Source organism: Bidens hawaiensis, unplaced genomic scaffold (assembly GCF_021521415.1).
Source record: "Bidens hawaiensis isolate Kalapana, Puna unplaced genomic scaffold, B.hawaiensis_p1.1 tig00016197_1, whole genome shotgun sequence".
Lineage (NCBI taxonomy): Eukaryota > Viridiplantae > Streptophyta > Magnoliopsida > Asterales > Asteraceae > Bidens > Bidens hawaiensis.
This window is the reverse complement of record NW_027492475.1, coordinates 474,098-498,618: the sequence shown is the minus strand read 5'-3', so window position 1 is coordinate 498,618 and position 24,521 is coordinate 474,098. Positions and strand designations below refer to the sequence as shown.

At 34.7% G+C, this 24,521-nt stretch overlaps 1 pseudogene; it reads left to right on the top strand.

The window, feature by feature from the left end:
• The first annotated feature begins 1,014 nt into the window (after nt 1–1,014).
• LOC143550898 (zinc finger BED domain-containing protein RICESLEEPER 1-like) lies at nt 1,015–23,725 on the top strand (annotated as a pseudogene).
• Nucleotides 23,726–24,521: the final 796 nt, after the last annotated feature.

The following is a 24,521-nucleotide window of genomic DNA, read 5'->3' as shown; positions in this document are numbered from 1 at the left end:
GCGTATGCCTGTAAACGAACTGAACGTTCGGTGAACTCTTCGTGAACTGTTCGGCGGGAAGTTCGTTTATGTTCGTTTATTTAATAAACGAACGAACATGAACAAAGAATTGTGTTCGTTTAATTAAACGAACGAACATGAACACATGTTTCGTTCGTTCATTTATGTTCGTGAACGTTCGTTTATATTCGTTTAAGTGTTCGTTTATGTTCGTTTATTATTAATATTTGCATTTTATAAGTTATATTAAACATCTAATTCACTGACGTTCCAAACTTCAAACTCTACACAACCCCTAAAGAAAAAAAAGAATAATAACCATTAAATAACCCTAATAGAATAACATGTTAATCTCATTTTCTCTCACAAGTAAACCTAGCGCCGCTCATGTCATCTCTTATTCTCCATATCGCCACCCACCATCGCCGCTCATCTCTGATTCTCCAGATCGCCACCATCGCCAATCGCCACCATCTCCGGCTCTGATCTCCATATTCGGCTCTGCTCTCACAACCCTTTCACTGTAAAGTAAGTTTTCTACATGTATCTCACAATTTTTTTTAAAGATTTGGATATGTAGCCTTTATAATATGTAGGATTCATATTAAGAAAAGCATATTAAGCAACATATTAATTCACTGTAAATATATTTTAAGGATTCATATTAAGAAAATCATATTACGAAAATCATATTAAGGATTCATATTAAGAAACATATTAATTTAATATGTTTCTTAATAATTGTTGTAGTTGTAGCTAATATTATTAAGAATACCCTTTCATTGTAAATTTATTTTAAGTGATGTAATCTGTTTGTTTAGTACATGAGTGTTTTTATTAGTTGTAATTAGCCATTGAATACAATATAGTTTTGTATATTAAAAACTATGTGTACTTGAATCATTATCTGAATTTGTAAGTTTTCTTTTTTGTTTTAGGATATCAATCGAGACTTGAGTGATGTCTAGACTTGGTTCGAATGATACAAAATTTCAAGCAAGTGCGGATACTCCAATGTCGGAAAAGGCGCCTAGTAGCGATGATGTTATAATAGTTAATGATGAAGAAGTGAATGTGAATGAAACTGAAGAAAATAATGTGGTAGAAGAGGAAGAAAATAATGATAAAGATGAAGTGCATTACACTAAACGGAAAAGAAAGTTGACATCACATGCTTGGGATCATTTTCGTAAAATAACAGCTGCTGATGGAACTAAACTCGTTATATGTTTGCATTGTAATGAGAAAATAAAGGAGCCTAAGGATAGTTCCACCACACCATTAATTAGGCAAATGGATAATTATTGCCTGAAATTTAAAGCTGCTGATGCTAATGGACAATTAAAGTTAAATGTATCTTCTGGAAATGCATCGGGTTCTTCATCAATGGTCCAAAACTGGAAGTTTAGCAATGCTAAGATGCGGGAGATAACATCTCATATGATTATGGTGCATGAACTACCGTTTAATTTTGTTGAGTATGAGTTGTTTAACGTGTTGATGAAGGAACTAATCCAGAATTTGAAAAGATCTCACGTGCAGCAGCTCGACAAGATTGTATTTCTAGTTACGATCTTGGAAAGAAAAGAATTCAAGAAATGTTGAAAAATGTCAAGCGTGTGAGTATCACAACTGACATGTGGACATCTCTTCAGAATATACATTACATGGTAGTTACATGCCATTTTGTAGACTCCGATTTTGATCTTCACACACACATATTGAGTTTTGTAGATGTGCCTCTGCCATATACCGGAGTAAATATATATGATTTCTTATATAAGTGTTTAAAAGATTGGAATATTGAGATGAAGGTGACTACGTTGACTGTTGACAATGCTAAGACTAATGATGTGGTAGCTCGAATGTTGTTAGAAAATTTAAATCTTCAAAAGAAACTTCCTCTCGATGGGAAATTATTCCATGTCCGTTGCTGTGCGCACATTCTCAACTTGTTAGTTCAAGACGGTTTAACGGAAATTCAACATATAATTCACAAAGTTCGTGAGAGCGTGAAAAATGTGGGTACCTATCCGGGACGATTGCATCTCTTTACCGAGCTCACCAAACAATTACAGCTGAAAAATAAGCATCTTATCTTGGATGTTACTACTCGGTGGAATTCAACTTATGCTATGTTATATACGGCCTTGGAATTTAAAAAAGTTTTTGTTAATTATGCCGACCAAGAAAGTACATACAAGACATTTCCAAGTAGTGATGACTGGGATAAAGTCGACAGTGTATGCTCGTTCCTTTCACTCTTCAACGAGGCTACCAAAATAATTTCAGGTAAGCGTTCTCCACCAATATTGAATAGGCTAATATGTTTCTTGTATTTTATTCATATATGTTTGTATTTTATTCAAAAATTAAGCTAACTGGTTTGGCTACCAAAATAATTTCTTGTACTTTGTTCATATATGTTTGTATTTTATTCAAAATTAAGCTAACTGATCAGATATGTATTATCATATATGTAATATTTGGCTAAATGATCAGATCTAACACAAAGTCCTTTTATTTCAAATATCAAGATTTCATTTTTTTAATTATTTTTTAATCTTGTAGGTTCCGAGTATCCAACTTCTAATTTATTTCTCAGTGAGTTATATGTTATAAAGGAAGCATTGGATAAGTAGCTTTAAAGGAGGATGATTGCATGAATTCAATGGCCCTTAAGATGAAAGGAAAATTTGATAAGTATTGGGGTTCTTCTAATCTGTTGATTTCTTTTGGTGCTATTTTGGACCCTAGGTATAAAATGGAGTTAATCAGTTTTTCTTTCAAGATAATATATTCTGAAGGTTTATGGGAAGTAGAAGCTCAAATTGTTCGTGATGCTTTAGAGGATTTGTTTGAAGAATATGTTGAGGCGCATAAAGAATCCAATACTGTTCAATCCAACAGTGGAAGCGGGATCAAAGCTAGTACTTCTAACAGCTCTAGCTTCACCACTTCTCGATTTAGTATGAAAACAGGTAGCTCTAAGTTCGCCCAACATGTCAGAAGTGTTAATACCATTGAACGCGTGAAGTCAGAGTTAGCCACTTATTTAGATGAAGGAATATTGTGTGAGGTTGATACAAAGTTTGATGCATTGAAAAGATGGAAGGAAAATAGACATAAGTATAGAATTTTGTCTAAAATGGCGGCTGATATCTTATATGTTCCGATAACAACTGTTTCTTCCAAATCAGCTTTTAGCGCCGGTGGGAGGTTTATTGACCCACATCGTTCATGTTTAGGAACGGAGATGGTAGACACGCTTGTTTGTGGAGCTGATTGGTATCATCATTATTATGGATTACATAAAAAGAAAACCAATGTGATTTTCTTATTCTTTCAACTATAATATCATTATTATTCTACTACTAAATTTGTTTTTCATTGTAAACCGTAGGAAAATGGCGATATTGCATACATCATGCTTGAATGAAAATACGGTGAAGTATTTAATATTGTGTTATTGGTTTCGCAAATATAAAATGTAATTAGAACCACTAATAGCATGTATTTCATATATCTCTCTTTTATTATAGGTTTAACATGGATGGAAGACTTTGGAAAACACGTCTTGGATGAAACAAGGATGAACGATTGATTTTTTGTTGCAATCATGTTGAACTCTTTGATAGATTCTTGAAGGATCATTTTCATGTACTTGTAAACAACTATTTTGATGTTATTTTTGGATGAATTATGCAGTTCATGGCTGTGCATTTAAGTTCATGGTTGTTCATTTATGTTCGTTTATTGTTCATATATTTTCGTTTAGTGTTCATATATGTTCGTTTAATGTTCATTTAGTGTTCATATATGTTCGATTAAATGTCCGTTTAAGTGTTCACTTATGTTCGTTCAAGTGTTCGTTTATGTTCACGAACTGTTCGTTGAGTTTTTAAATGAACGAACACGAACATGACCACTTTTTTAACAAACGAACACGAACATTTATTTCATGTTCGTTTAAGTGTTCGAGTTCGAGTTCGAGTTCGTCTAAAGTTAAACGAACGAACACGAACAAGCCCATGTTTGTGTTCGATTGGTTCATTTACAGGCCTAGTTTTGCATAAACGGAAGCTCATATAAACAAATCATCCTTTTTACATCACAACATATATTCTTATGATTTAAGGTTGGTTATTTTGTTCTCATTTTCTCGGAAATCTTTTAGGGATGATTTAGCTATAGTCCTAACTTGCTATTTTTAGAGAATATTTATAAAGTAGCTTGCTTGAGGACAAGCAAGGTTCAAGTGTGGGGATGTTTGATGTATATAAAATTATACATCTTTTAAGCATCAAATAATCTCTAAAAACTGCAACTTCTATCAAATAACATAGCATAGAAGGCTACTTATCTTAATAAAATGTAATTTCAGGTAAACCCAAGCCTCAAACGAAGAAACAAGCGAAAAGACAAAGAAAAACAGAAGAAAACACAATAAAAACAAGAAACACGCCCCCATGCTTCATGAAACACGCCTCCAAGCTTCTGGAAATAAGAAAAGACAAAATTCTACAAGAATTTAAGCACATGTTGATAAAAGCACCAGGTCGTGCCTCCTTGGCCACGGGGCCGTGGTCACCTCCAGATAAAGACAAAAAGAATTTAAGCACATGTCAGTAAAAGCACGAAGGTGTGCCTCTGAAAGCACACCCCCGTGGTGAGTCATCATGTACGATCTGACAACATGCAACTGGGACATGTAGACACGGGGTGGTGCTTAATAAATCACGGGGCCGTGCTTTTTCCTCCAGACAGCCTATAAATAGAGGCTCTTGTGTCATTTGAGAAGTGTGCTTGGAGAAGTTCTCTAAACGGGTTTCTCTTATAAAAACACCCACATTGCACTCATATTGAAGATCTTGTGAGGAGTTTGAAGGCTTGGAGGTTACCATCATCATCAACATTATCATAATCTATCATCATCATTAAGAAGGTTGATTCATCCACATTTGGTTAGATTGTTCTAATTTAATCATGTGTTTGTTATTATCATCTCTTTTTATGTTCATAACTGTAAGGCCCTGATCCCGGTGCCCTACATTGGACGTTGGATTTACTCATAAACACGGTTCTAAATATCAGAGTTAATTAAAACTTTTGAATAATATAGAAGTCAACCATTCATTACAAATATCCACAACTTGTCTTTTAAAATCATAACATAAAACATAGTATTTCAAACATCACGACAAATCTTCAGATGCCAGCCTCTTCGGATCCTGCCATGTGTCTTCCTCAAACCAGCTGTCTCAATCGATTAACCTGCGTGCATACTGAAAGTCAGCTACACTGAGTGAGTTCTAGTTAATCATACAACATATTATACATTCATAATTACATGCTTCCATACGTACTTCATACTTTCATATTTCATTCATAATATACATACTTACCTTGATACTTTATTTTAAACTGTACTTTACATTATTCTATTCTGCCTCGGATATTATTAGGGTCCGGTCCCTTTTACAGCCTATGATATTATTAGGGTTCGGTCCCTTTTCTACCTTGAGTATTATTGGGGCTCAGTCCCTTTCTGCCTCGAGATTTATAAAGGGTTCGGTACCTTTTCTGCCTCGGATATTATTAGGGTCCGGTCCCTGTCTACCTTGAGTATTGTTAGGGCTCAGTACCTTTCTTCTGTACCTGACTATCTCTTACATTCATTCCTAACATACGTACATATCATTCGTACATTATACATAACATTATAACTTGACAGTACGTGCAATATCCGAAGATCGTTCACGTACCGACAAGCAATCATTCATACTTTATATACATATCGTTCATATCTTCAAACTATCACCCGACGGTACATGCAATATCCGAATATCGTTCACGCACCATCAAGCATTCATTTATATATAATCATGTAAGGCATACACTTACCACTTAAGGTAAGTGTATTAACTAATCACATCGAGTATGCACACAGCCCCGAAAACATAACAAGGAATGGGGCTAGAAACTCACCTGAACTCGGTTACGTTCACCGTTTATGGTTATTCCTTTCTTGAGCTGTGCACGACTAACTGTATAACAATTATACGTATCAATTTACCATCACTACCTATATCTTGTTTCTAGTGTAATTATTACCCTCAACGAATAGAAGTCTGGGGGCAGCGCCCCTGGCAGCGTGGTTCTAGGGGCGGCAGCCCCTAGCGGAGTCCAAGGGGCAGAGCCCCTGGCTGGGGTTAAGCTGACAGGTCAGCTTGGAAAAATTTTATTTTCATTATATGTCTTAACACATTTTCCATTATGATTTCATGATAATATTTTATTGTTAACCTCTTAATCCTTTAAGGTATCTTTTTTAAATTAATAAAGTTCAAGGGCTATTTTGTAATTAAATCATTCTTCCCTAAGTACAAGGACTGTTCTGTCATTCTTTTAAACTTCTAATTCGTTATCCAGTTCGTCATCTAGTTCTTTAACGAATCAACTCCTTCGTTATCTCATAACGAATGGATCTTTATAACGAACTGACTTCTATAACAAACTGAACCTTATAGCGAATTGGTCCTTATAACGAATGACCCTTTTATAACGAATGGACCTTCTAACGAATGAGGGTTTATTCGGCATTCCCCCATAACGAATTGTCAGACGAATTACTTAACGAATTAAGCTAATTCGTTATTCTTCCTTAACGAATTACATGCTAGTTCGTCATTTTCCCGCTAACGAATTAGGGTTAGGTCAGAATGTCAGATTATTCTCTAACATCCTCGTACACATTTTTTCGGCGCCGCCTTTCCGGCGCCGTCATCACCGGAAAAACGAGATCTCGCTTGTTTTCACCGTTTTTCGTCCCGTTCGATCCAGATCTGAGCTAGGGTGACCCCTAGGCTCATCTTTTGTTCGGTTCATACCTGATTCCACCCGGATCCCGTGACTTTAACGGTCTAAACGTGTCGGCTCGTCAGTTCGCGACTAGATCTAGCGGGTTTGGATCTATACAATATCATACTATCATTACCTTCGGTTGATGCTCGGGTTTCTTGGTGATTTTAGCTAGAGAGAGAAAGTAGGATGAGAGAGAGAGCTAAGTGTGTGTTTTTGATGGTGTATGGAATATGTGAAATGAATGAATTAATGGGAAATTATGGTTTATATATTATGGATCATGGGCTTGAGCCCATGGTCTTTTCTTCTTTCCTTTTTAACCCAAGTCCATAACGCATATCTATTTAACCCAACACAAGCCCGACTCATAATAACTCATATTTTTAATTTATTAACCGAAACTAGAAAACGGGATGTTATAATAACAATGCTCATTATGAGCTAAACTCCATTTACCATCTAAAATCTATGAAGAAGCTTTGTTTTACTTGATGATTATATAAAACATGTGATTTAGTTTAGGAAAGTACATGGTTATCTTGCAATTATCTTTTGATGAAAAATGTTTCATTATCTTAATTCAACAATTCAAAGTTGGTGATTGACAATCATATTGACAATCATTCATGATCGATTCATGTTCTTGAAAGATAAATTACTTTGATAATTTATTGAACCACAGATCCTTATATTGTACTTAGAAATGATGAGATATAAGTTATGATCTATTTCTCTAGTTTAGGTAATTCTAAAATAACATCGTTAACACGATTGCTTAGGTTATCATGCTAGTTAAAGAAATCATATGCTAATGGAATGTGTAATTATAACTTACTTAAATCAACCAAGGGGAGGTTGGGTGACTAAACTATAACCACCCAAAGTTGTTAGAATTGGTATTTGAGAGATCGAAGTCAATTCTAATCTTGCTACTTTACTAAACTACTTGCCAACTTAAATTGACATTCTCGTGGTAGCATGACATTAGGAAAGGGTTGACTTTAAAATGCACATGCTACTTTCTTTTATGTCATAGGACATGCTTAATTACAAATGAGGGGCTATTCTATCATATATTATATATTACGCAAGTTTATCACATGTTTACTTTATAATCATCAAGGATAAATGGAGTGGATTCTTGATCTTAGATGTAACCTTCATATAATTGAACTACTCGTTTAGAACTTCTCTTCTTGACACCTATATATTATATATAAGTATTTATATTTTATAAAAAGTTCAAAATTAACCCCAAAATGATTATCCTCTCCGATTAAAGTAAAACGAATATTCATTATTAGAAACATTTGTGTCCACGGATCGATACTTAGTTCTTACCAATATTATTCTACATATACGATAGGTACACTTGCCTATTTTGTGTGTGTTTAGTTTTAGTAGAAATAACTTTTATAAATTTAAAACATGACCTTGTGCAAAGCTAAATCTTCCATTCTCATATAAATATTACCATCACTACACGCAGCACGACACGTCACTGGTGCAGCCTGGTTTAGTCCTTGTGTGTCAGTCAGGGGGTGCGGGTTCGAAACCCCCCCCCCCCCCGACCCAGTTCTGTTATTTTTTTTATATGTATATTAGATGCATTTTAACTATTATAATTAATATTAATAATAAACTAATATTATTTTTATGTAACCGACACCTTATACTGACGCATCTGGATGTTTACTCATCTTTATATTTTTAACCATTATATATGTATGGATACGTATCTATATATACACACACACACGCACGTTTTAGTTATTAAATAAACGGTATAATAAATATAAAAAATGCGTTAACTATAATTTTTCCGTAAACCGATTTTAGTTAAAAATTCGACATACTTATTCATTTAAAATATTACATACTACATTTATATATTTATTTAAACATTATTATTTCATATTATAATTATTTACTTAAACATATATCTATTTAACGTTTATATAATTGTATTTCATTTTTTCCTGTAATTATAAGTATATTTTATATTAGACTTTGTTATATTAATTATTAATTACTAAATTGAATTATATATTTATCACATCAAGTGTAAGCAAAGGTGATGTTATATATATAAAAAGTAATATTTCTTATAAATAATAGTCAATAATATTAGTCTTTGCAATAATAATTATTATAGAAATCCATCGATCAATTTATAAACATTCTATTCTCAAACCTAACTCAATTCACATTAAAATCTTAATTCATTTAATCGTGTATATCTTTTATAATTAATTCATGTTACTATTATTAAACTAGGAATCATTGACGATATACCCCGAATGATTTATCTTTCTCACATCATCATCATTTATATTTCATTCATCTTATCAGGTGAGTATCTCACTCCCCTTCTTTTACTTACTTTTAACCGTTTTGAGAACATATGTGTTCGTAGATATTTTACTATTTTTTAATACTCTAACTTGCAACTGTTAGTCTTGTGTGTTTAACAATTTATGTCTAACGTGTTATATGCTTATTTGTTTTACTTGAATACATGTCGGAGAAGTCCAACATATTCTCATACTAGTATTTAGTTTCATCTGGCATCGAGCTTACCAACAACATTATTTACTTGCTCATTGGTTAAATTGTTTATCTCACTTGACAAAGTTTGCTCTTTTATATTATTATTATAGTGTCTTAAATCTGGTGTTTTACTCACTCAACCTATTGTTGACAAAACCTATTTGTATTTTTAACGCATATGCAAGTTATCGGTGATGTGATTATCAAGTTGTTTGAAGACACTTAGGATTGCATGCTTGAGAGAATAAACGAGAATCTACATCTTATTTTATCATTACTTACTTTAATGATAGACTATGTATTGTGGTATTTGGAAATTGTTGGATTATTTAAATGAAATTAATAGATATTGCAATTTTCTAATTATTGCATGATAGCATGAGCTGTGAGCAATCAGCTCAAGCCCCGGCTTTTTCGCCGTAGTTTGAGGTGTGACAACGTGTTACTTATATATGCGATAGTTGAATTGACAATGATATATTATGATTATATTATTATGGGTTGAGTTAGACCATCCGTACTCGGTGAGTTTTGCTCGCGTTTTAAGGTATAACACCGAGAGTACACCGCCCCCCCCCCCCCTCCCGGCGTTTTGTGAATTTTTTTTGTAGCGTTTTATATATAATGTTGAAATTGGCTCAAAAATCGAAAAATGTTACCGTTGGAAGCTATGTTACCGTTGGAAAATTTGCATTAAAAAAAAAGAAAAAGCTTTTTAACTAAAATCTACACTATAAAAACCAACCTAAACCTAATTTTTTAACACTACTCTTCTACTTCTCTACCAAATATAACACAATTATTTCTACTACAATACTTTCCAAATGTTTCTGAATAACAACCAAAATGTTCTCGGTTTCAGTTAATTTGCCCGTCAAGGCAATGCAAGCAACCAAAATTCACAACCGAACCCATCTACCATCCCCGTCCCTCAACCCTCGCATCCGTTCGACGCGCAAATGGCCGCGTACACTGCATATCCAGGAAACTCTATGCAAAATGCGTTGCCCGGTTTCCAAAACCCAACCACAAACATTTTTGCCGGCTCTGGTTCCCAACCCGACGACGAGTTCGTGCTCGAGACACAACCCGTCCCGGAGACCGTAGGCGGTTCGAGCCAACGCGGACGTCCAAGAAAACACGCAAAGAATCCCGCCGGCGAACCTCGGGCTAAAAAGACGGTGTTACCGTGAATTATCGATGAGTGCGTACTATGTGCTCGTGTTTGGTGCGTGATATCGGAAGATGCCAAGTGCGGTAGGTTTTTAAAATACATATATATTTTTTTAAATTTCTTAGAACAAACATTGAACTTGTAATGTTTTTATTTTTTTAGTGAACTATCAAAAAACGGGGGTATTTTGGCACAAAATTAAAGAGTTGTTCCACACACTTGGCGGGGACTCGGGTCGAGAAAAAGATTCCTCACTGTCTAAATGGGGAGACATAAACACCAAATGCATGGGTTTCCATACGGTTTTCTCTCGGATGAATTGAACGAGGAGTAGCGGTGTCTCGGACGTGTAAGTCATGGAAAACGTGTTGACAGAGTATCAACATAAGGTCTCGGGGGCCTTCAATTATTTTGGCATTTGGAAAGATTACTTGAGTTTTCACCAAAAATGGGGCCAGGTTTTGGATGCCAACGCCGAAGGTGGTCCGCGTAAAAAAAGTCTAAAACATCGTCTTCGGTTGATCCAGACACACCCCGTTCCGACGCTCGAAACTTCAACCTAAGTGATAATGAAGTCGGGAATCCTTATGCGGATATTATTGAGATGCCTCGACGGGGGGGTAGTAGAAGCAAGGGAAAGGGAAAGGGGAAAGGGGTCGCGTCGTCGTCGGAAACGAGTTCGAATGTCGAAATGGAAGGTCATTTTAAAGAAATAAACATTCGACTCAAAGATATACAAGAACTTGGAGCTAAACGTCTTCAAGTAAATTTGGACGCGTCGAAGTACTTACAAGGAATAAATTGGACAACGACATCGAGGTTCTAACAAAGGAGTTATCCGAAGACGACCCGAGAGTCCAATCTCTAAAAGCAATTCGACAAAAGAAGATTTTTGAAAAATACAACATGTAGTCTTATTAATTTAGTTTTTATTGTATTTTTTAATTTAATGTATTTTTTTATTTTAATTTAGTTTTTATTTATGAGTTTATTGTATTTTTTTTAATTTTAATGTAGGTTTTTAATTTTATATCTATTATTTAAATGAATTATTTATTTAAGAAAACAAAAACAATTAAATATGACTGTGCGTCACGTGTTGCATAATGTCTGGGGGTGGGGCTTTATGACTATACCATGTATTTGTATAAAAATATAACTCTGACCGGGCGCCACGTAACACATAATGTCTGGAGGTGGGGCATTATGACTATTCATGGTCTTTTTATACCGGTGATAAAAAATATGAATGATAATTCAACGATTCACACACAGTGGCACTTAGTGGCACTTGACTATCATGTACGGAATATTAACGAAACGACAAAATGCCCTTACTTTGATTAGCAAGTTGATAGAAAACAATAAAATTAAAGACCAAAATGTCAATACTTTTAATTAATTTACTCAACAAGAATTTAGAAGTGTTAGTTTAGGCCAGCTGATTGCCATCTTGACATTAAATTAAACAAATGCGATAATGCAAAATTGATTATTCTAACTTAAATAAATCTTTTCCATGGTCGATATATTTGTACTAGGTTGGATTCCGTATTACACACGTGTGAAAATATATAAAATTTTATGTTTATATATATGTGTATGTGTGTGTTATATTCATTTTAATAAATTATAAACGTCATATAATCTAACATCATTGATATATCACATTGTTTTTTTAATTAAAATAATCCAACATACAAAAGACAAACAAAGAAGTATAACAATTTAAAACATATTTTTAACTTATACCATGAAATAAATAAAAAATATATATTAATTAAAACTTTATCATCTACTGAAATCACATGTTGTAAACTATGAAGCGTAAACATGTATATGTTGTAACATAAGTTGTCTGTTATAAAAACTATTTTTGTTGAAATTATAAAACATATAAGTACACATCATAAAGAATGCTACAAATATGAATATAACAATAAGATATAACAATTATAATTTTGATTAAAACGTTTAAAAAGGCAACAATAAAATCCAAACTTCGTGACTTAAATCACTAAGTTAATCCAAACATCCATACATCCAGTCCAAACGTTCATAAATAATTTTTCAAAACTCAAAATAAAATAAAATAACAAACTCTCAAAATTTTAAAAAATAACAATGAAGACAATTAATTACCTTTATTACTCAACTAGGTTAAAAACTCGTGTATAACACGGGTTAGAAAAAAACTATTCATAACAATTTAAGTAAATTATATAAAAAATAAGTTCGTATAATCAAGTCATTTAGGAAAAGACACTTCCAGATAATCTAACTTCATGCATTTATTATATTATATAATGTTAAATAGTCTTATATTATCAACCTTTGGTAAAACTATATCAATTTTTTTATTAAGACCAACCATTTTAAAGTATTTCTATAGATGCTATCGGGCTTGTTTTAAAATGTTTTAATAACGCAATCCTAAAAAGAGGGATTGTGTAGATTGAAGATTACCTTTTTTCATTTTATTTTTTAAATTTACTTAATTTGTTATGAATGATTTTCTTTTCATTTTATTTTTTATATTATGTAATGATATGTAATTCCAGTAATGAATAATGACAAGCTTTATAAATTTTATTACTTTTTGTAATATCTCGAAATTTCCAAAATAATAATAACTATATTATTTAATATTGGAGGGAAAGTTTACTCGGGTTAGCAGAGAAATAATGAAATAGAGTAGGAGTTAGTATGGGTCGGGCTAGTGTTGGTTAATGGATATGGGTTATGGACTTGGGTCATGAAGGAAAGAAGGATGAGACCATGGGCTTAAGCCCGTGATTCAAATTATAAAAGCCTTAATTACCCAATTATCATTCATTTTCTCATACTCCATACACCACCAAAACACACACTTAGCTCTCTCTCATCATACTCTCTCTCTCTAAGCCGAAACCAAGAAGGAGAACCGATTTCCGACCCAAGGTAATGATAGTGTGATATTGTAGAGGTCCAAAACCGTTAGATCTAGTGGCGAAACGATAAACCGACACCGTTAAACCGTTGAAGTCACGAGATCCGGGTAGAATTGGGTCTAAACCGAACCTAAGATGAGCTTAGGGTTCACCCTAGCTCAGATCTGGATTGAACGGACGAAAAACGGTGAAAACGGTGCTGGAATACGTTTTTCCGGCCATCGCACGGTTTTCCGGTGAAGGCGGCGCCGGAGTTGGATGGTACGAGGATAAGGTAAATGTCAGAGAATGTTCTGACATTCTCTGACCTAAACCTAATTCGTTAGCGGAAGGGAAACGAACTAGCCTTAGTTCGTTATGCCAGTTCGTTAGGGGAAGATAACGAATTAGCCTTAATTCGTTATGTCAATTCATTAAGTCGAGGATGACGAATGAACCCCCAGTTCGCTAAGGGTTCAGTTCGTTAAGAGTTCAGTTCGTTAAGGATCAGTTCGTTAAAGGACCAGTTCGTTAACAAGGTCCAATTCGTTATGGAAGATGACGAACTAGATTAACGAATCAACTAAGGAAGGATAACGAATCAGAATGTGATCTGGATAGCGAATTAGAGTGTGATCTGATAACGAATTACACTTAATTCGTTATGAAAAATGTGATGGTGAATAAAATAGTAATTTAATATCTTAATGGAAAATATGTTAAGGCGGTTAATGGAAATAAAATTTTTTCAAGCTGACCTGGCAGCTCGACCCCAGCCAGGGGCTCTGCCCCTTGGACCCTGCTAGGGGCTGCGTCCTCTAGACCCTGCTGCCAGGGGCGCTGCCCCCGGACCCTTGTCCGTTGAGGGTTATAATTAAACTAGAAGTTTAGCATAATGACAGAATGGTCCCTGTACTTAGAAGTAATGAGATAATTGCATAGTAGCCCTTGGACTTTGATAATTTATGAAAGATGCCTTTAAAGGATTAACGAGTAACGATTAACTAACCGGGTAATGATTCAATAAAGTAAAACCGGCTTAGACGCGTAAGACTAATTAAGTAGTAATGAGAATGGCTAGAGTAGTATTTGATATTCAATTATTAAACAGTTAGACGCATACAGCTCGAGAAGGAATAACCAGTAGCAGAAGAAGTAACCAAGTTCAGGTGAGTTTCTAGCCTCATTTCTTTGTTATGTTTTCGGGGCTGTGTGCATACTCGATGTGAAGTGTGAATACACTTACCTTAAGTGGTAAGTGTATGCTATAATGTTTGATGTGATATATTTATGTATGTTATGAATGGATAACTGTTGGTGCGTGAACGATCTTCGGATATTGCACGCGTAGACAGAGAAGGTTAGTCGGTGTGCGAACGATCTTCAGATATTGCGCGTACCGTCATTTGGGAATGATCCCCAAGTGGTTATTAGTGTGTATACAAATGTTGTGATGTAACTTGATTATTATATGATTGACGTGATGATATAAAGTGTGTTGTGGACAAGTAGAAGTAGGGTGTGATGTAAGAGGCAAGGGTCTAGTGAGAGTGTTAGTGGCATGACGATAGTACGCGGTAGGGTAAGCCTATGCGTGACTTCGTTATTAAAGTGGCATAACGATATTCGTTATTAAAGTGGCATTAAGTGGCACAAGTGGCTAAGCTGTAGGGGTAATTAAGAGGCTGAGTTGTAGGGGTAATTAAGTGGTTAAGCAGCAGCAGGTTAGACAGTGGATTACGTGTCTTCGGATACGTATATGATGTATGTAGTAGTTGTATGACAAGTTGCTTGATTAACTAGAACTCACTCAGCGTAGCTGACTTTTAGTATGCACGCAGGTGAGCTGCTTATAGAGTTAGCATGAGGAAGTTACATGGCATGGGTTGAACGGCTGGCATCTGAAGTTAGCAGAAAAGACGTTTAAAATATAATGATTTGTGTTATGGTATCAAAGAAAAGATTTAATGAATTGTAACGAATGATTGATGTTTTATTTTCCGCGAAAATTTTTAAGTAACTCTGATTGTAAGAACTGTGTTTATGAGTAAATCCGACGTTAAAGTAGGGTTTCCGGGTTCGGGGCCTTACATTTTTAATGCTCAACCCTTACAATACACATGTTTGTAACCAATTATGAAATATAAATAAACATAGTAATTATACTTTACACCAACGTTGGGTTTAAAATAAATAATATAATATAATACATTTTGCTTATCTAAAAGGGTATATACTAGGGCTATCACTTTTACCCGAACCCGAACTAACCCGACCTAAAAAACCCGAACCAAAGTAGTTTGGGTTGGTTCTCGGGTTTGATTTATAAGTTTTGGGTCAACTCGAATAACCTGAATAAACTTTTAGTTTTGAAATTAAATATATAATTATGTATAATAGGCTTAGTATTAGCGACTAACGTTATCAGAATCTGGTCATAATCGATTGTTGTCATCACAACTATTATTGATCGATTGTTTACTGATAGTTTATGTTTTCCGTGTGTTACTAATAGCAACTGTAATCGAACAACCAAATCACGCCCGATTGAAGACGATTATGGTTCGAGTTAGTTTTACTATTCTTTTGGATTGTTTTATCAAGTTATGTTACTTTATTAATTGATTAATTGATTATTTGCTTACGAGCAAAGAATAATATGTTGTTTTAATTTTAGCATTGTAGGTTTTAAATTTTTTTTGCCTTTTGTTTTGTTTTCTAGGATACTCGAAACCCGATTAACCTAGCCCGAAAAAACCTGAACCCAAATTACCATAACCCGAAAAACCCATGAGAGATTCGGGTTGGGTTTCGGGTCAAGATTTAAAACTTTGAAACCCGAATAACCCGACCCGAAAAACCCGAAACCCGAAAAACGACCCCGAAGAACACCCCTAGTATATACGACATACCATTTGAAATGTCTGAAAAGAGAGTTATTTATGTAAACTATAAAAAAAATTAAAAAATGAGTTAATATATTAAACTTTTTATTTTGAATATTCATGTAACTATAATATGTAAATTTATATAAATTGTAAGTTTGTATATCATACTACTTGGTGCATGTATATTGTTTGACCTTCCACTTGTAAACGAACTATGTGTATTTGACATATTATCCAATGGCTTATATTTGAATTTTCTAGCATTCAAAATGAGTTTTCATTTTTTAGTAGCATCATAATAGGCGTTGTTCGTATTACAAATTGTAAGAAAGATAACTAATAATTAGATAGAATAAAAACTGATTTGCGATTTAATTTAAATTATCATTTTAAATGTTAACGGTGGAGTTGTAGATGATCAACTAAAACATGAAAACAAATGGTTACAATCTTATATGTTATTTCTAATATAAAATAAAGTAATAATCCTTAAACTTAATTAAAATAATGTATATGAATAACTTAAAATTTTTTGCATGTACAACTGCTGTTAGAAACTTTGTAAGCTGGTTTTATAAGATGCACATTTGATCTTTTAGATATGGCCTTATCATATAACGGAAAAAATATAGAAAGAGATGCATCATATGAAAGGTAGAAGAAGTATATAGCAACAAAATGAATTTAAAGTGTAAATCGTGTGATAGAAAATTGTATATCCCACAAATACTAATGCAATTTATGTTGTTTCATTAATAAGTTATTGAAACAAAATAGTAATTATTCTAGATACAAGTTAAAAAAGTAAATAAAATAACATTTAATGTCACGCAAAACTGATATTAGTGAAACCAACAACCTAATCGACAAAAACATGAATATCAGAATCAACTTTTTGCTAATCCAATCGTATCATATCCCACTCTTCTAATAAAAAAAATATTTATGAACACGTGTCAACATTGACTTTTCCTTCAATGTAATAAAAATGTTGTATGTGAATCGTGTCGTGCAAAACTATGCTCAAATGAAGTAAAACATTTACAAAACTGAACGGGCTATATGTTATTTTATGTTGTCATTATGGCAAAGTTAGAAGCCCCATCAACTTATCAAAATCTATTTCTAAGTTGAGTGGTTAAAACTATTATTGTATGAGAAGTCTTATGTTCGAAATTGGTTCATAAGCAAAACTCTTTTAATTATACATATATGATATTGAGAATGAAATTTCCAATAAAATGAACATTCTCGGATATGTTTTTACACGTGCAATTTTTTTATTATATCATTATTTTTTTTGAAAAAAAAATCATTTTGTGATATAAATGAAATCAATTTAAGTACACATAGTATAAATATAAACATAGATTTAATACATTTTTTCATATACATTATGTAATTATTTGCTTTATCTTGTAACTTTATTATTTGAATCATCACATGTGTTATACAGGCTTTAAAGCTACGTATGTTATATTGAAATATCTTATCTAATTAATTTTGAATACACCAAGAGGTAAGAACCCAACATTCTATGTTAAGCCTAAATATGTTTTCATATGGTAATCATATACAAAACGATAATAAAAAAAGAGGCAAAATGTAATACAGGAAAAGAACAAACAAAAACTCTGATGATTTAATTAAGACGAATAGTAGTTTTTTTTTTACCCATATTCACATAGAACCAATTATTTTATTATAAATAAGTAAATATACAATAATACAAAATATTAAAAATGCGTACTTGGATGTTGATACATGTAATATAAAATATCAAATTTTTATATATATTATAAATAAGTAAATATATGTAATACAAAAAAATTGTGTTTTTAAATACTATCAAAGAAAGGTGTTTACTAGTAAGCAATATAGTTAACAAATTGCTATTGATATTATATATATATATATATATTTAAAAAGTAAAAGTCTGTTGTCTCACAAATACTACTCTAGCAAAATGTACAAGTCCTTTCGGCGATTGTGATTTACGACATCAACATCCTTAACAGTGCCGGGGGTGGTTATTGCTTTCGATGTCACCGTTTCTTCCATTTTGTCGCCACAGACATCAAAAGGGTCCGATTCACTTTCGATTTTAATGACCATGAATTGGTCCGATTGTCGATTGTATCAGTTTTTTTATTGACATATTTTGTTCTGTTATAGCCTTACAGTTACTCATCTTTCGGTCTTGGGGTTCTTTGAAATATGATTTGTTTTTCTTTTCAATTTACTTACGATTCATGCTTGATTTAGGTTGGATTGGTGTATCGGCTCCGACTCTACCAATCTTAGGTTTGATTTCAAAAATTGTGTGATACATACACAGTTATGGAGTTTGATTTCTTCAGACCGTAGAGTAGACATGAGCAAAATCGGTACCGGTAACCGAATCATTACCAAAGTTTTGAGTTCCGATACCGGTACAGCACGGTACGGGACCGAACAATGTTTTAAAAACCGGTTTTTTACTAGTGTTTCACGCATACTGAATTAGGTTAAAAAATGGTACAACCGGTTGAACCGGTTCGTATAGAGAGGTTCAACTGGATTGAATAGTTCCATTAAATATATAATCTAAAAATTAATCCATAATAAAAATTAATAAAAAATACGTGATTTTCAGAAAAATAAGCCACAAGTTTACTCATTTCAATTTTAATCGCTAGGTTAAAAGCACTTTTTCGAAAATATGGGCCATAAAATATCAAAAATTTCTTGGACATAAAACCGGTTTGCCGATTTAAACCGACCGATATTTTAGAAAAAAAACTGTCGATTCGATGTTCTAACAAACCGTTCAAAATTATCGGGCACAAGACACTGGCCTGGTATTCCGAACCCGGTATTAACGGTTTAACCGGCCGGTATGAACCGGTTTTTAAAACAATGGGACCCATATTTTCCGAATTTTTACCTTCAATACAGGTACCGGTACCAAGAATTCACAATTTTCGGGAACGGGACCGGTACGGTCCCGATCTCATCCCGTAGAGTTCATATTGATATCACAGGAAAGACAAGGTAGCAAATTCTCTCTCTTTATCTATTAACACAACACATCAACTTTAATATTGATTATTGTAATTCGAGTGGTAAACTGGTTATAGAATAGAAAACGTGTTACCGGATGCAATGGGGATATGCTTATGAATCTGAAGGACGGAAATCTAGAGCTGATGAAGAAACCGGTAAATCAAGTTGATTACGTAAGGATTATACTTATTGATTTTGTTAGCTACTGATTTTAAGTTTTGGTAGTTGAAGATCTTATGAAATGTGAAAAATGGATCCGTGATTTTGGCTGATCAGGGGAGTAAGAGTCATCAAGCTGGCAGTTAAGCGTAATCATAGGCTGACTAGCATTACACTTTGCTAAAGGGAAGCTATTTGTGTAGACTCTTAATACAAGATATGTTAGAGGGTTATCATGCTAATGTTGATTGAATACATATGACTTCACTTCCTATTCAAACCGTGAGTAAACCTTTTGATAAACTTAAATAAATTGTTAGAAAGTATTTAAGTTTTATATTGAGTTTTTCATCGGAAGATGCAACGGGATTGATGTTGCTGATCTTGGTAAGAATTCCTGTAGGTGTGTTTTGAATTTGTTATACGTTTAGAGCTTATAAGTAAAAGAGGATAGATTGTTCACTAATATGAGCTTTTTGCTGCATTTTAATGTTATAAAAGGCTTTTAAAGGCTGTTAAGTATGCAATTTTCACTGCGTTTAATGTTGTCAAAACGTAAAGTTTTCACAACATTTTAATGTCGTCAAAGGTGAAGTTTTTCTTGCATTCTAATGCTGTCAAAAGTGCTGATAATGCTGTCAAATGTGCAGTTTTTGTTGGATTTTGATGCCCTAAAAATGCAGTTTGTTGCGTTTTATTTCTTACGAAAGATGTGGCGGGGATACAAAATGCTAAAAGATGTTGATTCCACAAATGAAATTAAGTTAAATGTATTGAAATCAAATTGGTGGTTTGGGTCAAACATGGAGTTTTTAGTCAAAATTGAGATTTGGTTGAGGCTTACCTTTTTTTATTGTTGTTGACCAAAAAATCAAAGGTGTACAGGGGGTAAGAGAAATTAATATAGTTGGACTACTGTAACACCCCGTTTTCTCGTTTCAGTTAATAAAATAAAATAAAATATAAGTTATGGTGAGTCAGGCTAGTGTGGGGTTAAATAGATATGAGTTATGGACTCGGATTAAAAAGAAAGGAAGAAAAGACCATGGGCTTGAGCCCATGACCCATAGTATATAAAACATATTTCTGCATTAATCAATTCATTTCCACTAACTACATATACCATCAAAACACTACTTAACTCTCTCTCATCCTACTTTCTCTCTCTAGCCGAAAACACCAAGAAACCCGAGCATCAACCGAGGTAATAATAGTATGATATTGTAGGCACTCAAACCCGTTAGATTTAGTCGTGAAACGACGAGCCGACACCCTTAAACCGTTAAAGTCACGAGATCCGAGTGGAATCGGGTATAAACCGATCAAAAGATGAGCTTAGGGGTCATCCTAGCTCAGATCTGGATCGAACGGGACGAAAAACGGTGAAAACGGTGGAAAAATAACTGAGAACTCGCTTTTCCGGCAAGATCCCGGTTTTCCGGCAAAGGCGGCGCCGGAAAGTGGGTACGAGGTTCAGAGAATGTTTCTGATATTCTCTGAACTAACCCTAATTCGTTAGCGGAGACTTAACGAACTAGCGGTAATTCGTCATGTTGATTCGTTAAGGAAGGACAACGAACTAGCTTTAATTCGTGAGTTAATTCGTTAAAGAAAGAATTACGAACTAGCCCCAGTTCGTTAAGTGCAATTCATATGATGACCAGTTCTTTATAAGGTCTAATTCGTTATGAGGATTGGTTCGTTATAAGGGTTCAATTCGCTATGAAGTTCAATTAGTTAACCAGACCAAACGAATATGTTCAAATTCGTTATAAGGTCCAATTCGTTATTGTAGCCAATTCGTCACGAAGACAGATTCGTTATAATAATCAGTTCGTTATGGGTTCATTCGTTATGAACACACTTCGTTAAGAACTGGGTAACGAAATAGAAGTTTAATAAAATGACAGAATGGTCCATGGACTTAGGAAAGAATGAATTAATTAGAAAATAACCCTTGAACATTATTAATTTATAGAAGATACCTTAAAGGATTGAGAGGTTAACAATAAAATATTATCATGAAATCCTAATGAAAAATGTGTTAAGACAGTTAATGAAAATAAAAATTTTTCAAGCTAACCTGGTAGCTTAACCCCAGCCAGGGGCTCTGCCCATTGGACCCCGCTAGGGGCTGCCGCCCCTAGAACTCTGCTTCCAGAGGCGCTGCCCCCGGACCCCCGTTCGTTGAGGGTAATAATTAAACTAGAAACACGATATGGGTAGTGATAGTTAAATTGACACGTGTAATTGTTACACAATTAGTCGTGCACAACTCAATAAAGGAATAACCATAAATGGTGAACGTAACCGAGTTTGGGTGATTTTCTAGCCCCATTCCTTGTTATGTTTTCAGGGCTGTGTGCATACTCGATGTGATTAGTTAATACACTTACTTAAAGTGGTAAGTGTATGCCTTATACTATTATGTATGAATGAATGCTTGACAGTGCGTGAACGATCTTCGGATATTGCATGTACCGTCGGGTGAGAGTTTGAAGATATGAACGATATGTATATAAAGTATGAATGATTGCTTGTCGGTACGTGAACGATCTTCGGATATTGCACGTACTTTCAAGTTATAATTTTATGTATAATGTATGAATGATATGTACGTATGTTACGAATGAATGTAAGAGATAGCCTTGTACTGGAGAAAGGGACTGAGCCCTAATAATACTCAAGGCAGAAAAGGGACCAAGCCCCTTATAAATCTCGAGGCATAAAGGGACTGCGCCCTATTAATACTCAAGGCAGAAAAGGGACCGAGCCCTTTATAAATCTCGAGGCAGAAAGGGACTGAGCTCTAATAATAATCAAGGCTGAAAAGGGACCAGACCCTAATAATATCCGATGCAGAAAAAGGGACAGGACCCTAATAATATCCTAGGCAGAATAGAATAATATAAAGTAGAGTTTAGAATAAAGTATGATGGTAAGTATGTATGTTATGAACGAATTATGAAAGTATGAAGTACGTATGGAAGTACGTAGTTATGAATGTAATGTATGTTGAATGATTAACTAGAACTCACTCAGCGTAACTGACTTTTAGTATGCACGCAGGTTAATCGACTGAGACAGCTGGTTTGAGGAAGACACATGTCAGGATCCGAAGAGGCTGGCATCTGAAGATTTGTCATGATGTTTTGATACTATGTTCATTTATGTTTTAAAAAGACAAGTTATGAATATCTGTAATGAATGGTTGACTATTATTATTATTCCGCGAAAGTGTTAATTAACTCTGAAATTTAGAACTGTGTTTATGAGTAAATTCAACATCCAATTTAGGGCACCGGTAACGGGGCCTTACAAGTTGGTATCAGAGCAAAGTTCGAGAGATTTAAGCATCACACATGCTTGGACTTGAACAGAGAATGGGATTCAAGTAAGAAAAGAAAGAAGATGCCAGTTCAATATAGTCATGTGTCACTCAAGCAAGCTATATATAAGTAAATTATGTGATTAATTTCACATGTAAAGTAGAATGATGAATGAATACTAGCATAATTTCTAGGGGACGAGGTATTATGTTAGCTTAGTTGCTAAATAAAGAATGTATGAATGCTAGCTTAATTGCTAGGGATAGGAGTATATGATGATATGAACTGTTTGATTGTCTAACTGTTAGAAGTAGAACCAGCACAAGTGGACTCACAAAGGGAAGCGTATAGGACACGGAGAGTAACGTGATCAGCTAACCATAGCTAGCCACAGTTATTACCTTTTAGGCTTACTATCCTTGTACTAAATGGTTCTTTAAGTGATGACGTTTGTGTTTTCCTTATAGAATACGAATGGATGGAGCAAGGAAGACCGTTAAGCGGGGAGGTCGTACAGGACGTCGTGGTAGGCCACGCATGGTCCGAGAACCTTCTGTAAGAGCAGCCACTAACACTAAGGGAGAAGGGAGTGCAGCTGGTCGAAATCTGAGTAACAACGATGGGTATCAACTTGAACCTGCCGTTCAAGCTGCCGTTGCTCAAGCTGTAGCAACTACTGTGAAGAACATGAATCCTGAAAGGTATGCTGAAAAGTCTAGGAAGAAGAGTAAGAAATATGATGAAGGAGAGAAGGGTGACTCGAGCGAAGTTCGATCGGTGAAGGTTGATGACCAAAAGAGAGGCTGAGGTGGGTGCAACTATAAGTCTTTTAAAGGTTGTGACCCGCCGAAGCTGACTGGTTTGGGGGACGCAATCACTACTCTCCAATGGATAACCACTATGGACAAGGTTATCCGTATTAGCGAGTGTCGTCCCGACCAAGCTGTGGTTATGCCACCCAATCATTTGGTGATGAAGCCATGTATTGGTGGGAATATGTTGAACAGAGGAAGACCCGGGAGGAGATCAAAGCTATGAGGTGGGATGATCTGAAGGAGTTGGTAATGAAGAGGTTTTGTGCTAATGCGGAGGTTGAGAGGGTTGAAATGAAGTTTTGAGTCTGAAGGCGGGTAAGATGACACACCGCGAAAACACCACTGAATTCATCGCCTGTCTAGGCTGGTGCCAGACATGGTAAACACTAAAGCCAAGCGGATTAAGTGTTACATTAGGGGACTGCGCAGAATGTTCGCGTCTTGGTCAAGAATAGTAGACCTGGTACCTTTGATTCTCCTGTAGTGCTGGCAGAAATGGTTTAGGACGATTTGTCGGCAGATGATGTGGTGGCGGAAGAGAATAAGGATAAGAAATTGGTCGCTCCTGTTAAACGACCCGGTACTCAGTTGTGGAATCCTAGGGACAGGAAGCAGAGGGTATGGGAGAAGAAGTCGTGTAAGACTTGTGGCAATGCACACGGTGGTGAATGCAGGTGGAGTAAGGGTTCAGATGTTTGTCATAAGTGTGGGAAGAGTCATGCTGGCGAGTGAAAGTTTGGTACGAACGCTTGCTACAAGTGCGGGAATGTGGGGCATTATGCTCCAGA